The sequence below is a fragment of the Lagopus leucura genome, unplaced genomic scaffold, assembly GCF_019238085.1.
Source record: "Lagopus leucura isolate 7727_CA_CO unplaced genomic scaffold, USGS_WTPT01 Super-Scaffold_100157, whole genome shotgun sequence".
Taxonomy (NCBI): domain Eukaryota; kingdom Metazoa; phylum Chordata; class Aves; order Galliformes; family Phasianidae; genus Lagopus; species Lagopus leucura.
In genome coordinates, this window is record NW_024962334.1 from 30,349,356 (window position 1) to 30,367,339 (window position 17,984).

Consider the following 17,984-nt stretch of genomic DNA (forward strand, 5'->3'; position numbering starts at 1 on the left):
GCAGATGAGTGACACTACAGAATGGATGGATTCCAACTCTTCTAATGTCTGCATCGTTTTCCTAAAGGAAGTTGCAGCATATGCAAAGCTCATTTCATGTAGATACAATACACCCTACAGCTTTTCACTGTGGAAGTCAGGAATAACAGAAACTATCCAAATGTTTTTATATTTTGTATTGAAACACTTGGTTTTAAATCACATTAAACACAACTCAATTTAGCATCACAAGCACTAGAAAACTCCTGAAATGCAATGATACATTATCTGTAAAGACTTAATCCATATCTCGAGATAGTAGAAAAATAATATATACTTAAGCAAAATGAAAATAAGATTAAATGCATTTTCCCATAACTCAAGCAGCCTTTGATACATTACTTTGTTTTTTAACAGCTTGCAGCCTAAAATGCTCTGTAGTTAAATAATGCATTTGCAGAATTAATATATAATATCAGCAGAAAGCACACACTAAGGGCAAGGTGAAGAGAGGGAATGTTTTCAACTTAAAATAAGGTAACTGAATAGCAGAAACTGAAGAAGTGGTATTCTAGCTGCTGCAAGCTGCTAGAAAACACACTTCTTATAAATGGGACTGTGCCAGTGTTCAGACTTAAAAAGTTGATACTTCAGTTCTTGCAATCTTAACTACACTAAAACAAAGGCTCTCAGTTCCCATTTAAATGAGCAGCAGTTGAGGGCATTCAGTCCCCGAATGAAGCAAACCCTCTAAGCTGAGACAACCATACATGTCAGCTTAATTTCAGATTACAAGAATGTGTCTATGAGCATGGATAGGTGAGCACGCCTAAATCACGTGTGCTTTATTCTCATTCACAGAAGATGAAACAGAAGGTGACATTTATTATGAAAATGTAGACTGGGATTTGCTACTTGAAAGAACTGGTGTGCAGAAGAGCACAGGAACCACTCCTTCAGCAGCATGGCAGAACCCCAGCCCTCACACAGAAAGAACAGGGGAAGGACTAGGTATTGTTTACACCATCACACTGTCACCTCAGGTGACAAGAGATGCAGACAGACAAAGTTTCAAAAGCAAGGAACTTTTGAAAAGTGGTTTGCACTCGGCCTCCTCTGTCCTCCTCTTCCCATCACCACTCAAATGCCTCAAAGCCGAAGGAAGCTTCCTAGGCCGTCTGGTCACCACACTCCCTCTCCTCTACCTTAACACAGTTCAAATATTTAAAGGCATTTGCCCACACTATGTTGCTGTGATTATGCATTTCTAAGTATAATAATTTGTATCCCTGGAATCCTTCCATTTATTTTCCCAATGTATTTTAAGCATAAAAAGGACCATAGGATGACCACTTTGTTACCATCCTTGTCATGCCATACGCAGACCATAACCTGCACACACACACGCTTTACCCTTTATCACTACAGTTTCTGTTCACTAGCAGTAATTCAACATAAAAATACCAGACCCCTTAGTTAAACATGTAAGCATATTAACATTTTTTTCCAAATGGATTTTGTTCCCCAAGCAATTCCTTTTTTAATCTTCAAAGATACTTAAATAAGAGAAACACATCAAAATAGAATCTTATTCATCTTGCCTGAATGAGCAACTTGTTAAAGAATAGGAAAACAATTCAAAATAAGCAATTATTCTTTGCTACTTGGCCAGCTGAGCCCAAGTGATTTACCCAGGATACAAATGCGTATTTTAGCAGAACTATTGATAGGGGTTTATAAAAGGACATGGAAAAAAATTATAAGTTACTATCCCAGACTTGTAAAATATCACTTCCAAAAGCACAATAACACTCTTGTTTCAAATTGAAGTTTTTCAGAGATGTGCAGGGAAGATCCCTACGTTACGACTGAAGAAAAGTCAGTGACTGTGTAGCAAGAGCACACCAGATAATGAATGAAACGCAGAACGTAATGTTTTTCAGGAAGAAAAAGGAAAGTTTTTCAGGAAAAGAATACAACCAAAAGAATAAGGAGCACACAGGTATATTAATTTGCTACATTAAAAGTAATTAAAATGTTCTAAATTATGATTTGTTATTTTTAAGGCAAGACTTCCAAAACCCTTAAAGTACTTTACTACATGTTTTTGTTTTCCTTTCTGTTATTACCCAAGAAAAATGAAACTATGGCCAAAACAAATCCTAAACATCTTTGTTGGTTTTGTTTTTTTGTTATTTCGTTTTGTTTTGTTTTTTTCCAGAAAAGCTGATAAGCTGGGTAAGATTTTGGAAAACCATCCTAACATTATTACATCATTATTTATTTTAGTTTTGATGAGAACACAGGTTATCACTAGGCATCCTACTTTAGAAGTTCACAGCACAGTTCACATAGCTCCAAAACCAATGAGACAGAATTTCAACGGAAACTGCTGAGACTTCTAAACATTTGTCTTACAGATGGAAGCAGATTTCTGCCATGACCTGACCAGAGCTGGCAGGGGCTCTGAAGTGGATTTGCACCTCTGAGATCTTCAAGGACTAGAGGGCTTTCCATTTAAAACAATAAACACACCAACAGCAGGTTTTGTTTTAACCTACATTAGAAAAAATAACTTTTTAAAGTATTTCTACGTATATACAGGAAGGCTGTATGAAATAATTTCTCCCAACTCATCAACCAAAGCAAGGCAGTACCACTGAAAAAGCCAGAGTCAGTAGGTGTAAGATGCCATGCTAAGTCATTCCTAGCAGATTAATTAAGGCTGAGGCACCGGCTCAAGCATGGTCATAAAGTCATCCACGGTGCTGTCTGCTGAAATGCACATTTTCCATCTACATCAACTTCAGACCATGCCCTGAGAGAGAAGCTTCCTGAAAATAGACTCTGCTGTCATGAGCCTCGAAGGTCACAGAGAATGGGAAGCAACAAAAAGAGAAGAAAGCCTTTCTGATGATCCTGGGGACAGTTTTCTTTCTTGGGAAACATCCCCACAGATGCACCCTCTGAGCCTGAAGGGATGCACTCCTGCAGAATTTTAGTGCACGGTCCTGCACTCAGAAACTAGACAGTGAGGGCAAGGATTTGTTCTCAGGGTTAACTTAGAGTCCAGTCTAAAGCAACTTTGTTGGGTCAGAAAGTGAATAAAAATCTTACAAATTACACTTGACCTTGAGATGCAGTTCACCTAAACAACCATTAATGCTCCACTTGAAGACAGGCAACCTGGAAAAACTGAAGTGCAGTGTCACTTCTGCATGCAGGCTACATGATGGAGACCAGCATAACATCACACATCACCTCATCAGCAGCAAAAAGCTGGAAGATGGAAAAAGACTTCAACACAAGAAGAGGGAGAGTGGAGGGGAGGGAAAGAAGAGACACTGGGAGCAGCTGCAGACCATATGGGAATCCAAAACCATGGTCATCTGCCAAAGCTAAATGAGAGGCACAGCAGGAAGCATGCACCACCTTTTATGTCCTCAGGCTTGCAACAGGAGGAAAGACAAGACACATGTGCACCCTGTGGGATTATAAAATACACTACCCATCTATGCTCACTATTTGAAGAGCACATGCAGTAGTACATGCAGACAAATACCCAAAGGAGTTTTGTAGGACGTGCAGTCCTACATAAACAGTTTGTAGGATGAAGTCAGATCAATCCCTTCTCTGCAAGGAATCTTCACATCTACAAAGGGCACTGTACCTAGCTCACATACAGCCCTTATACATCAAATATTGGAGAGTTCTGCAACTCTCCCCAGATTCATCCTAAAATTCAGAGGTCCCCCCTCGACGCCATGACCAATAATCCTGTAAAAATTCATGTGCTACACACATCACTTCAAAAATTCACCAGATACCACAAATCTTCACTGCTATCAATCATCCATCCAAAAATCCAGTTAAAAATTCAATGCATTCACATAAGAAGGTATTACAAATATTATTCTGAAAAGTACTCCCGGTAGTGGTAATCAGGTCAATGGGTTTTCTTTTTTCACTTTCATCAATTATTGGGCTATGACTAACATACTGGTAGACCTTCTATTTCTCTAAACCCTGTAACTCATTAACGCCTCAATAACAGACATAAATTAATAACTTGTCTCTTTCAAAGACAATCAACAGCAAACATCTTCTATATCAGATTCCTGAAATTCAAAGAAAGATAGGAAAAAAAAAAAAGAGAAAAAAAAAAAAAAGAGAAATCTTACGATTGTAAAACAGTTCCAATTAGCTGTTTCACCCAGAATAACTTGGACAGTATTAAAATAATGCATCTGAAAACCAGCAAAGAACTGCAATTTTTCAGACAACCAAAGTGAAAATTATTTCCAAATGTACTTGAAAAAAAAAAAGTGCTATCTTTCCACCCACATGAATATTTATTACTGCCTACATGATGGTATAAAAGCGTTTGACACAAGTGAAAAGGAATAAAATTACTTGATTGATACTGGCTCCCTAAATACTCTGTGCTTCTCTCTCCTTTCCTCCTTACGATCATTAGAGTTCACATTTTAGGAAATAAAGGCAAAAAGATCACTGAAAGCAGATGTTCTCCCTTTGCTTCAGTTAGAGATCTCATTAGCAAAAGTAGATCTAGATAGACGATATGAGAAAAGCAGCTGACCCAGAGCATCTGCTACATTCTTAATTTCAATGTCTTTAATTTCAGTATCTATAAGCTCCCTGTGCATGCCCCCGCTGGGCACACCAGCCTGGCTCCTCCAGTGCAGATGCAGGACCACTTGAGGTAAACAACTAAGAGGAACTGAAATCAGTTCTGCTCTTGTCTGCCTGCTGGCATGGCTCACACAAAAGCGGAGGCTTCAGTTGCTTACACTGTCCTCATGACCACAGAGGTTACAAATTCTGTGAGCTGCCAGGATAATTAATCTGCCCAGCAGCTCAGTCCCTGCAATCCTTTTTCTCAGAACAATCAGGGCCAGATAAATTGCTCTGGCAGTAACGACTGACGACATTCCCAGCCACTGCTTTCCCTTCTTCCTACACCATGGATGCGTGCCATCCACGCAGACAAAGCGTAGCCATTGCAAACAGGCTTAACTAACCCTGCTACCATCTTTCCTGGGCAACTGTTCAGTGCTTCAGGTCTTATTTGTTTTCACATACTTACATCAACCATGGTACCTAAGCTCCCCATGTATGCGATAGCCATTGAACACATAGACTGTTCATCTGATGCTGCTTGAAAACGCACAGCAAGCAACACTTGCACTGTTCAGTCAAACCGTTCATGCACACAGTTCTCAGAGAAGGGCTTTCCTGACACTCCCAGCACAAAAAGATGCTAAAGTACAACCAGACCAGGCTATGCTATGTCAAAACATACGGCCCACAGATTGGTGTACTTCTCTCATCATAGTATTTATTCAGTTGTTTTGATTGGGAAGGCGCTTTGTAAATGAAAGATCCGAGATCAAAGACGGGAGATTTCCTCTAAAAATGGAATTTTGCAGAAGATGCCTGGAAACTGAACAGACACACGTACTGTTTGTCTCAGAGATCCTCCTGGAAGCAGTCAGGGTAGGATTTTCTGAGTTGTTTTAAACTCATTTGTGTTTTTTTCCCAGTACTATAAGTCTCTATTGTTAACTTATGCATTATTTAAAAGATACTGAGTTTAAAAATAGCTCTAACCCGCCAAGGGAAAATGGGAAAAGCAGTAAGCTGAAAGCCACAGTGCTTCCCTCACAGATTGTTTCAGCATGCAAGACATTACAGCTTTCTCCCGTTTTCATTTCAATTTAGTAGCTGCCTTTGACATATGCCCACCCATTTTCACCATCAAAGCGGCTGAAGATAGCTCATTCCTGAGGGTGCACATTACTAGTCTCTCAAACAGCAAATTACTGCTGCTATAGGTCCTCAGATATACACAGCTAAAGGCTTTGCTTTTGCAGATTCTGTATTCAGCCACCATGTTTTGCATTCACATTCCACATAGGTGAGTACCTTACACTCTTTAATATATTAAATGCCATAACATCAGGAAGAAATTAGAAGTGTCTAAGGCCAATCTAGAATCAGCAGTGAACCTAACTCCTTATTTCATCTGTAACTTGAAGTCCAGGAGAGCACAGGTCTGGAAGGACCTAGCAACCTCCTGCAGGTTGACAGCAGCACTAACCTCCAACACAAGGAAAAAGCAAATCCTCATGTAAAGACTATACACATCAGACCTAGAAGGCTATGTTTCACCCTGCAAGAAAAGCTAGCACTGGCTTATGTTGATTCTAGTTCTAACCATATTTCCAGACTTTAGCTAAGTACTGATTTTAGGCACTGTATTACACAGCACCTGTAAATCTTTGTTCCCAAGGAAGAAAGAGAAAGGGAAAAAAAAAAAAAAAAAAGGAGAGTTACTCAGTTAAAAACATAGCTGGTGTTCTACCTACCTCAAAATTCAGCTTGAGACAGGTAGTCCTTCTCCAGGGACAGACCAACACACAGTACCTGCACAAGCAATAAGGCAGCGCATGGCCATTGCTAGCAAGAGGCCACAGACCCTGGGTAGCCAGCAGCCTGCAATGCCTCCCTACATGCCCAGCTGTGCCTGACCTCGAGCTCATTTTAACTTGTTCTAGCTCTAACAGCAAGCTGACCAGTGACCAGGTGGTGAATAATATTAACCTCAAATGGATCCAGCACTGCTGAGAAAGAAACTGTCACTACTAATATCAAATTCCTGGTAAAGAAACTCGGACACTAAATGAGGACATGTGGTGACCATGGATGAGCCAACATGAACTCAGAGACAGTGGTAGATGTGACATCATTTCTGTGTATCACTTTTAGCCAAGTTATTATTTGGAATGAGCTGTTAAAGGACTGGATGTTAAAAGATAATTTGACCGTTAAGAATCAATAAATTCTCAGCCCTGCATTTGTAGCTGTAACTCATGGTAAAAGTACTAAGGGTTTAGTGCCACAGGAAAGACCTACCGCAGAGACCTACGTCTGGGATGCATTTCTGAAAGTTAAAAGAGAGGACAGTGAAAATACGATACCAATGTATCAGCCTGGGACAAGCAAGTTGGGTTTTACATAACTTGGTGCTAGTGGCTTTGCTGATATGAAACAGAAAGGCAAAGAGGCTGCATATGTCCATGCAGTTTCATTTTCTCTGTGTCAATCCGTGTCTGAGTGTCCATCAGGAAAAAAAAAAAAGATTGAAAATCATCTTACATAAAATATGTTGAGTGCAAAGCTTACCCACTCAGTGTCATAAAGCTGGATAAGCTACATAACCCAGTGTTAGAAATGCATCCACACAAGTAAGCACCCAACAAACAGCAATGTTGCCCATGTCTGATGCAAAACATAGATACAAAGTTGAAACCCAGAATATAAGAACGTTTTACAAGCCAGTGAATTCACATGCCAGGTCCTGTGTTGAAAGAGGACTCCAGAGCAGCCCATTTTGGGTAGGACCAGCCACATTTACTTTGGCAGCAGTAGCTTCTAATACACAAGAGGGAAAGGAGTTGAAGAGGGAAAATGTTGGCAAATGTCATGAAAGGAAAGGGCAGCTCATCCTGGGGATCCCAAAACTTAAATTCAATTTCATCCTAATGGATAACTCAGAAACACCAGCAAAAACAAAGGTATATAACAAATAACTGCCAAATAATAACTTGAGAGGATGGTGAGGATCACACTGCTGGGGCTGCTGCTAACATAATGATGATGTTTATGTACTTAGAAGAGACTAACACCAGCTTTCAAGCATAGAGGCTATTGCTTGTAGTGATGGGTGATTCGTTATTTAAATCATTGCCTTGTTATAGCATCATCCCCTTTGGTACAAAAGCAGCCCACAGGTTGTGGGAGGCAGCAGAAGCTAATGCAAGAGTATGCAGGGAAGGAATGTTGGGGTTTCTAAACTTAACAGTGGCTAAGGGCACAGAAGAGTAGAAAAAAAGGAATGTTTGTGTATAAATATACCTTTAGGGTCACCGTGAAATCTCCACTTTTTGAGTACAGAAATATGATCTGCAGCAGTTTAGCAGATTGGTATGGGAGTAATGTCTCTACAGAGTCCCATAACCCTTTAGTGCAGCAGACACCACATGTTACTTGCAGATTGAGCTTTAGATTGCTGAAGTTGAAAAAGGTACTGTTGATAATAATCCCTGCAGTGAAGATACTAAAAAGGAACATTAAAAGTTACTTTGTTCTGAGTTCTGAGAAATAACATTCTTGTTTAGAGATAACAGAAATACAGTATTCTTATAAAACACACTAAGATAACATTGCAAATAAATGTTAGCCATTATTTTAATGCTATTTTTCATATTTAAATTCTGTAGGTTTTTTTTATTTAAAAGCTTCTTAAACTTTTTTAAAAAATTCTAAATATACTTTTATTTATAAAAATGACATTAAATTCGTATTAAGGGAGAAAGTTTGCTTTACTGGAGGGTAAATGGATGATTCTTTTCCATCCTGCTTAAAATAAGCAGGGCTTCTATGGATCCTTAACCCAAAAAATCATCTATTTGAAAACACTGTGTAATATACATATATTGTCATGAAAAATTGTCATTAGATAATCCCTAACATCTCATTGAAGATTATACCAAGGGTCAATGGAATAAAACTGTGACATTCACAAACACCACTAAAACCAGCTCTGATATTACATTAAAATAATCTCATTATTGTCCATCAATTATATAAATTGGGAATGTGGCTACTTATTTGTAAACTACTAAATCAAGGTGAGAGTTTGAATAATGAAAATTATATCTCAGTGGTGGTAAGCTGTAATGAAAACGGAAGAAAGAAAAAAAAAAACAAACAGCAATTCATAAATAGAAGTTTGCCTGTTCACTAATTTCATGCAACTTTTCTTAGTCACTCTACCAGTGAATCCTCCTTGTTCTTCAGATTGACACTGCCAGTAGCCTTATCCCTGAAGAGCTACCACAGATCACTGAAGCATTTCTTCATATTATGTTCACATCTACATAATACCATCTCCCACAGTAAACCTAAAATCACTGATGGACACCTAAGAAAACAAGACAGCTAATAGACCCGTTCTAAAAATCCCTACAGAGGATGATTTACAGAAGGAACATCAAATCAGGTTTCTGCCATCCCACTATAATGCTCCAAACACTGGGCTTTTGGAAAGCTCTGTATTTGCTGTGTGTATTAAACAACCACCGTGACTGAAAGGCAAATTCTGCAGCCAACTGTACAGAGTCTCCAGCTGGGGTGGAGAATTTGGCCCAAGTCCTGATCAGGTACTGGGAATTCTCCTTCACATTAACTGGAGAAATGTAACTTTGAAAACACAGAAACATTTCTTTCTCAAGTTTCAGTTAAATGATAGCAGAGTACCCAGTTTACCAGCAAGCAGGCAATCCCACTCTACAGCAGCATGAAATCGTTATCAGAATCTGCTGGGAAATACCTAATGCAGCTTTCAGCTTCCCCAGGTGGTCTCCATGTATATTGATTTTCCCTTCTCAGGCCTACTCCTTGGCTGCCTGATTTAAATTCCCTTGTCTCATGGCTCCTTTGTAGTGGGTTGGAAAATTGTTTGCCATATGGTTTAAGGAGGGGAAAGGATTCTTCCTTTCTGCTCTGCTATGAAGAGCTGGGAATTGCCTCTCCCATCTCAGTATTATGCCTCCTCCCTTCCATAAAAGTAGTGATCTACAGCAGTGATTGTCAGTGACATTCAGAACTCCAGGGAAAATATAGCTACACGTTTTCAATACATTAACAATGCATAAAAATGCTGCTTAAAAATTACAAAGAGCATTTGAACTATCACACTATTAACACTACTCCAGTAAGCATAGATGTAACAGTTTCTACAGATGGCTTGTGTTTAAGATCACTCTATTGCCAGTGAGGGTGTTAATTTTCTACGCTCTCTTACGAAATCATAAATGCTTTGGTTAGGTGGTAGCTGAGAAAACACAGACTAAGGTCTCAAACATTGGCCTCTCAGCCCCATAAAATATTTAGCTCCTCCTGTTTGGCTTTCCAAGGACAACTGAAAGAGACTGGTTAGCAAAGCTGGTTACTGCTGCACTTTGAAAAGAGGGAGGTACACATTCCTGGAATATAGGATGCAGCAAAAAAGCATTTTAGATACAAGGCCAAGTTCTTTTTTTAGGGTCTTTGCCTGCAGCTCTTACTGAAGTGAACCAGAACTACTAATGCTCATCCAAGGGCAGAATTTGACATCTAACATTTATTTTATGCTACACACAAATCTAAACAAGGAAAATACTAAATAAATAAATAAAAATCAGTTATTAGGTCTGGATAAAGCAAAACTGAAAGCCAGCAGTTCTCCAAGTGCAGAAGCATAATTTCACAGAATCACTGAATGGCTTAGATTGAAGAGGACCTTAAAGCCCATTCAGTTCCAACCCCCTGTCATGTGCAGGATTGCCTCTCAGTAACTCAGGCTGCCCAGGGCCCCAGCCAACCCAGCCTTGAATGCCTCCAGGAACAGGGTATCCACAGCAATCTGGGCAGCATTGCCAGTACCCAGGCCCTCTGAATAAAAAACTTCTTAACATCTAACCCAGATCTTCTCTCTTTTAGTTTAAAGCCATTCTTCCTTGTCCTGTCACTATCAGACTATGCAAAAAGTTGGTCCCCCTCCTGCCGGTAAGCTCTCTTCAAATACTGGAAGGCCACAATGAGGTGGCCTTTGCATCCTTACTGTACTGGGGGTCCCAGGCACGGACACAGCACTCCAGATGCAGCCTTACAAGGGCAGAGTAGATGGAGACAACCACCTCCCTCACCCTGCTGCCACCCCTCTTGTACTGCAGCCCTGGATACAATTGGCCTTCTGGGATGGAAGAGCACACTGCTGGCTCATGTCCAGCTTTTTGTCCATCAAGACCTTTCTCTATAGAGCTGCTCTTAATGAGTTCTTCTACCAGTGTGTACCTGTATCTGGAATTGCCTTGACCCAAAAGCAACACCTTGCACTTGACCTTATTAAACCTCATCAGGCTCTCACATGCCCACTTTTCAAGTCTGTCCTGATCTGTCTGGATGGCATCTCTTCCTTCTGTTGTGTCACTGCATCATTCAGCTTGTGTCAACAGCAAACTTGTTGAGGTACACTCAATCCCCATGTGCAACCCCATTAGCATCTTCTCCTTTTAAATGCTGGAGTGACACAGCTGACGCAACACAAGTATTAATACCTCCATGCAAGCTGTCTGAAATCACAATAGATTTGTGTGCAGAAATAGTGAAGGACTTGTGGGTAAATGGTATGGAGAACTATGCATGACTTGCCCATTCCCCAGTCATTCTCCTGTGCCCCATGCTGTCAGTTAGGTAGCACCGTGGTGGTCCTTCACCGCTCTGTGTGTGTAGGAAGAAATTGATATCATCAGCAACAAGAGGTGAAGGGATTAGATCCACTCATTGATTTACATGACACACAAATGGTTCTGAAAACAGTTTAAGGCTGCTTTCTATATGACAAAAAAAATTATATTAAAACATCCACATTGTTGATGGTCAGTTTGAATACTTTTCTTGTTCCTGCTGGTAATGTCAAGTGTCAGCATGTTGTCATATGCTACTGCTTTAATTTCTCCATGACAGAAAGAGATGCAGAAAGAACTAAAAAAAAAAAAAAAAAAAATCTCAGTCATATTATATTAAACCAGAGTAGTTAAAGCCAAATATTTTCTTATGATAGGCTTGGCAAGGGCCAAGCAGTAATTGCCTTGTTTTTCTCATGTTTGTTTTCAAGAGAAATGTTAGTTGCTCTTTGGAATTATCAGCATGATTATCAAGGTACAAGAACTGAAACCAAAATAAAAGCAGAGTATCAGCTTAAAAAAAAAAAAAAGGCTACCCTTTAGAATTTATCTGCAAAAGAAATAGTAGTTAAGATCTCACTCTTCAAGTGCCAGAATGCCTCCTTTACATAATCTGTTTATCTGGGGAAGAAGATGGGACAGAAGTGTTAAGAAGAAAACTTGAAAGAAATCTGCTAGGCTGTAGGTATTTCAGTACATCCCCCATTTGAGAAGCCAAGTCCAAAATATGCATCACCTATATCACTCTGAAGTCTGCACACTCAGACAACGTCTAGACAATTCTGTTGTAAACAGTCATACCATACCATGCTATGAGCAGGAGCAACACAAGAATTACTCAGTCTTATATGGAGAGAGAAAAAGCAGAAATAAACCTCTGTACACATACATGTGTGGGTGTATGTCTAAGTAAAGAAAAAGGATAGAGAAGTGACTGAAGTTACCTGTGCTACCTGAGAAGAGCTTTCAGAAAATACGTTTGTTTCAATTCTCTGACATTCTCTACCTATTTCCAGCTGAATTACACAGTTAGCTAGTAGTGGAACAATTCCGGTCTAATCCATCAGTTCTACAGAATGGACCAATGTGAAGGCTATCTCAATTATTCAGAGATAAATATATCAATAAACTATCTAAAGATTGCCCTATTTTTTTTCTTTCATTGCAGACATTTTCTATACAAAGTCCAAAAACTCAACAGAAACCAAGAGTGCTTGGACTCCTTCAAAATTAACTTGCGTTACAGCTTAAGGAGATGTGCAGTGAAGTTTTCACCTTTGCTCATCCTTACACAATATCTGTTTCAATGACTGTTTACATGAGATTTTAAAGAAGGAAGAAAATGATGAAGACTTCTCAGAGTTGATGACAAATTCTTGTTATCATGTTTCCACAATGAATCCATCCAGGAATAAGAGACTGAATACATTTACAGAGAAAAAAAAAAAAAAAAGAAAAAAAAAGTTATATTTTAAAAATTAACATCACTTAGAAAAAAATAACAATAGTGTCTCAGTGAAATCTGTTTTTAAAGGTCTTGAGCTATTACACACCATTCAGACAACATGAACAGGAATTGGGATATTTGTGCTCCAGCTTATCGGAAAATTTATTATCAGTGCCTTGCAACTCAAGCCATTCTATGAGTCTGTGATTCTAGTATATACACATAATAGAACTACGATTTTTGAAACACGCTTTGAAAATGTAAATTAAATTTTGAAATATAAACCTCAGAAAAATTAAGCAGTTTAATGATTAAATAAAGTTACAAGAACATATGCTTTACTCCTCCCTGTTTCCACCACTGTTACAGGCAATATCTCAATTCCCAGTGTACAAGTCTGGTAGTCAGTACAAAGGAGGTCTTCAGGACATTAGTGATGTGCTCTTTGCAACCCCCCTGAGATCTAATCCACTCCTTTCTAGCCCAACTATACATAAGTAAATGTAGAAATAGCATCAGGCAGCAGATCTGTATGTTTGGGCCTGAAGGGATTTGTTTCTGCTGTTAGGATGAAGCAGGATTGCAAATGCAGGTGAACTGGAGTGACTTTCACAGCTCAGATCCTCCAAAAACACATGCAAGAACCTGGACAACAAGGGAATGGCAGAAAGTCATTAGTTTCTGCCCCTGGTATGTCAGATTCACAGCTGTAAAATAACCTTGGTCATGCCACCAAACATGGAAAATAAGCACATTCAATAAGAAGTGAGGAACTGCATTCTTTCGTGTTTCTACATTCTATTTAAGGAGAGAGCAAAGGGAAGAACAAAGCACAAGCACAGCGTAGCTGCCTAATTCCAGCAGCCACACATCACAGACTTGCAGGCCATCAGAACACTGTTATATCTGTTCTTACTGCAAAATTTCTAGCACACCAGAAATCCATTAGCAGTGATTTTTTGGCAAAGCACTAAAGAGAAATACATCCTCTTATACCAAAAGATCAAAGAATGATTATGAATAAGTACAGGCTAAGGATCAGCAAGCTCACCCAGAAAATACATTGTAATATAAGGTTTAACAGCTCTAGCAAAATGAGTAAGACAAAAGAAACTTCTCACTTTGTATCAAAGCAAAGGCTGTGAATATATGAATTAAAAACTCCGGCCACCATATTTCATTAACACTGGAAATCTATTTCTATTTCTCTCTAGCTAGTTTTGGCAGCTTCTTTCCAGTATCATATTCAGATTGTTTTTGCAGTTTCTCAGCAATTTCTTGGCTTGCAATTTCTACTTACTGACACGCAATTTACCAAAATAACTAAACAATAAACCTAATTTATTCCGTGGCTAATTTCTATGAAGCCTCCCTTGTGACCGATGTGGCCAGTATTTCTGCATGGGAAGAAATGCACTGATAACCTGATGCCTTCAGCTGGATTCCTTTCTCCGAAGTCAGAGGGAGAAATCTGTTTCTTACAATTAAGTAAAAACAGAGATGATGCTAAAGCACATGGCAACATAATGGAAAGCTCCTTGTCCCCTCAATGCCATTTAGAAATAGCTCTCTCTTTAGGAGGTGAAAATGCATCTGAAAATACATCTGAATTTTCTTTTTTCTTCGCTCTGAAAACATGAGTAACTCCCACCACAGTAACATCACATCAAGCTCAGTTTTTTCTTTCCTCTCATTGTAACTTCACTGACTATCTGAATTTGACAGACCAAATGGAAAGTGTGATTCATTACAGGTGCAACAATAAGCAGAGAGACGATTATGATTTCCTGCCGCCATCAAGGCGGGCTCTGTGAAGAGGAAGCTGAATGGTGCCACGAAGAGCATCACGTCTGCTGTAACTGAGCTGCTTTGCAGAGGGACAGCGCTTGAGATGCACTTTTTTGGCTGTCTGGCTTAGGCAGGAGAGCTGATATGAAAAATACACAATCTTCAGAAAGACCTTCAAAAATCAAAATCTTCAAAAGGGAGATTATTATTTTTTTCTTTTGAAATAAATATTAAGTAATCTTTACAACAATTTAGAGTCTCAGAACTATCAGTATGGTACATTTGATAACACATAACCAGAGGCTTAGCATCTGTTATGCCCTTCAGACATAAATATTTTCATTTTGCTCTTCTGAAGGAAATCTCACAACCTTGATATTCAAGCCAGTCTTCAGTATGTCCTCGGGAGGGCTCTTATTTTAAGGGATGAGTGGATATGAATTATATAAATGATCTAAGAAGGATCAAGAGTGTTATTGAAAAGAAGTTTCACATAAACACATAAAGTTATGTCAAGAGGTGAGAAAGGTACGGCAACCTCTTTGCTATAGCTTCTGTAAATCTTTCCTTACAGCATAAAAAAAACAAACCTGCAGTCCCTTCTTCAGCCAAAAGAAACCTAACTGGTTTCAAACGTGCACATTTTAAATGCAGCAAAAAATATTATCTTTGCCTAAAAATGACCAGTCCTCTCTATACCATATAGATATGTATGTGTGTACATCAGCTAGAGACCAGACATACAGAACACCTATTGTGGAGAACTACATGTTCTTTTCCAAAAACAACTTCCACTGAATCTGGCAAGTCACAGCAAAGACACTTTAGAACTGGCTGAAGAACCTAAGGAATCCCATGAGACACTCTCCTCCAGGTTTTCCACTTACCCCAATCCAGTTATATATTTCTATCCCCTCCCAGTAGTCTCCAGAAAGGAAAGCTGATATGACACTGGCATCACTGAATAAACATTAACTTGGCTATTAAGAAGCTGGATTTTAAGTGCTTTTACTTCTTTAGAGAAAGGAGAAAAAAGAAATCTTTCAATTCACCTTTTACATCTCAAAAAAGGGTAGAAGCCCAATTTAGAAGAAATATCTCTTTGTAGGTCATCTTTAATAAAAGTAAAGACTGATTCTCTTCCTTCATCTCACTGTTTATCACACCAAATGACAGCATTTTATTTCCTTTGGGATGGAAGAAATAAAGTAAATGGAACAGAATGAGGACACTTGATAAATACTGTCCAAAATTTTGACTTAAAAAAAGAAAAGAAATACAATTATTATCATGCAACCAGTCCTTCAACCAATTAATAAAGGGATCTTTTCTGGCCTATACAAATCTATTTGTATTACACAGAACTACAACCAATTCCATACTCCTTGGTTAAAGCATTCGATAAGAAGTTGAAAATGAATTTAAATAAATAAAACTTTTCCAATAATGTACTGTAAAACAGTACAAAGGCTCAGTGTTTCTATCGGGTTTGTCTGATGGTACATTTCATTAAACAACTTCTTAATATATTCATGCAATGCAAATTGCTCTGTATTCCTGTAAAACCAAAATTGTAATGCCCTGCTTAATGAACATTATAAGTATGGTATATTTCATTGCTGGATTCATCTGCTACTATTTCACTAAATAGAATGCAATTAAGTGTTTGAAGAATTTTAGAGACATGCTGAGCTCTCTTCAAATCAGAAGATTATTGAAATGGAACTTAAAGCTGAAAAAGGTAAGGGCATAAGATGGGGCGTTACAGAAGCATGGCAGTAACAGAGAATCCCAGACTGTGCAATTCGAACACCTGGACAGTATCAGAAGATTGCAGCTGTTTGAGATGAGTGAAACCAGATTATGGTCAAGTCAACCCCTATCTCAATCAACAGAGCAGGAACACTGCTGGGTTATCTGCAAGGAGCGAAAGCTTACCAGTCAGCTTCTCACCTATCCAAAACAATTTCCAACATGCCCATCGGCAGCTCACGCGCAGTCCCCCTCCAGGGATGCTCACAAAGCATTTCAAACGAAAGTGCTAAATTTGTCCAGTTTGTTCTTTTCAAGGAAACAAACTTCCTATGTTAACTGAGAAAGCATAACCCTATGTGAGGTTTTACTCACAAGCAGGTTCCAGCTAAATCAAAACAGTTACATTAAAAACTAACTGTCCAGTTAAGTATGCCAAAAGGAGCCCACTTCCAGCCATGGTGCAAGTCAACCCAACCATGCTGCTCTTGGATCTTACTAGCAAAACACACCAAAAAACGTGATACAAATCTCACACAGAAACAAATGTCCATAGACATCATGGGTAGTGTTTCACCTCTGCAACAAGAACTGCAAAGAAAGCCACAGAATACAACTGTACTGACAGCCAGTAGTGCTTGTGTGCACCAATCCAGCCTTATTATTGGCCAGGAAAGGCATAGCATATGATAACAGAATACCTTACCAATACTGCCAATTGATTCAGCCCCTGAATTAAAACACATTCCTTAAGTAGAACCGCTGTCCTGAGTGGAAGGGGGCTGAATTTCTTATCCCTTACATAAGGATCTTGCAGAACTGAACACTGTGCTTTCATACACTGACAGATGTTCAGTCACCCCTTAGGTCCTCCAGCTCACCCTGGAAAGCCTAATGATTTTTACAATTTTCATTCTCCTTTATTCCTGGCTCTCTGCATTACTTGATTCCTTTTCTAGAAATGGGGATTTCAATGCATTTCACTGCTTAGCTGAGGCTGCTATTGGAGCCCCAAGCTAAAAGGTCTGCAGCGCTTTCACTGTTTCTACTGGAGCTATTCTCAATGCACACACAAAAGGTCACAGTGCCAAAGCAGTTCTCAAGGAGAAAGAAAAAAGCAGGACAGAGGGCTGGACAACACAAGCAGAGGCATATGAAGGGAACTATATCAGCAGAAAGGCTGCTGACTCACAGACGAGATACCATAAATGACAGCATAGACAGTATCTGCTACTCACATTGCAATTCCTGCATTTTCCCATTTACTATCACCTCCATGTGTCTTACTCTGACTAGTAAGGCATGCATGACTATTCATAGGACAGGACTAGCACTGGAGCCACAGTGGTCTGAGAATCTAAATGACATAAATAAAAGATAATAGCATTTATGAGACCAAGTTGTGGCTGTGGGAATAACAGATTTGCTCTTGTAAACACAAATCTTATTCCAGCTGTTAAAACAGAAGCAAAAAAGTAAGAACAGCTGAAAAGGTCAGTGTTTGGGGCTTTAATATTTACAGTAGTGGTAGTAATGTATAAGTAATTCAAACATTTAAGTAAAAAACCTGGTGTCCAAACTAATACAAGCATGATTCCATTTCAACACTAAATCCAGAAATACTTTGAAAATCAAAGTCACTTTGTAAGGGCTAAATCCAAAATAAAAATATATTTATCTTTACAAGATTTCATAACAGCAAGAGG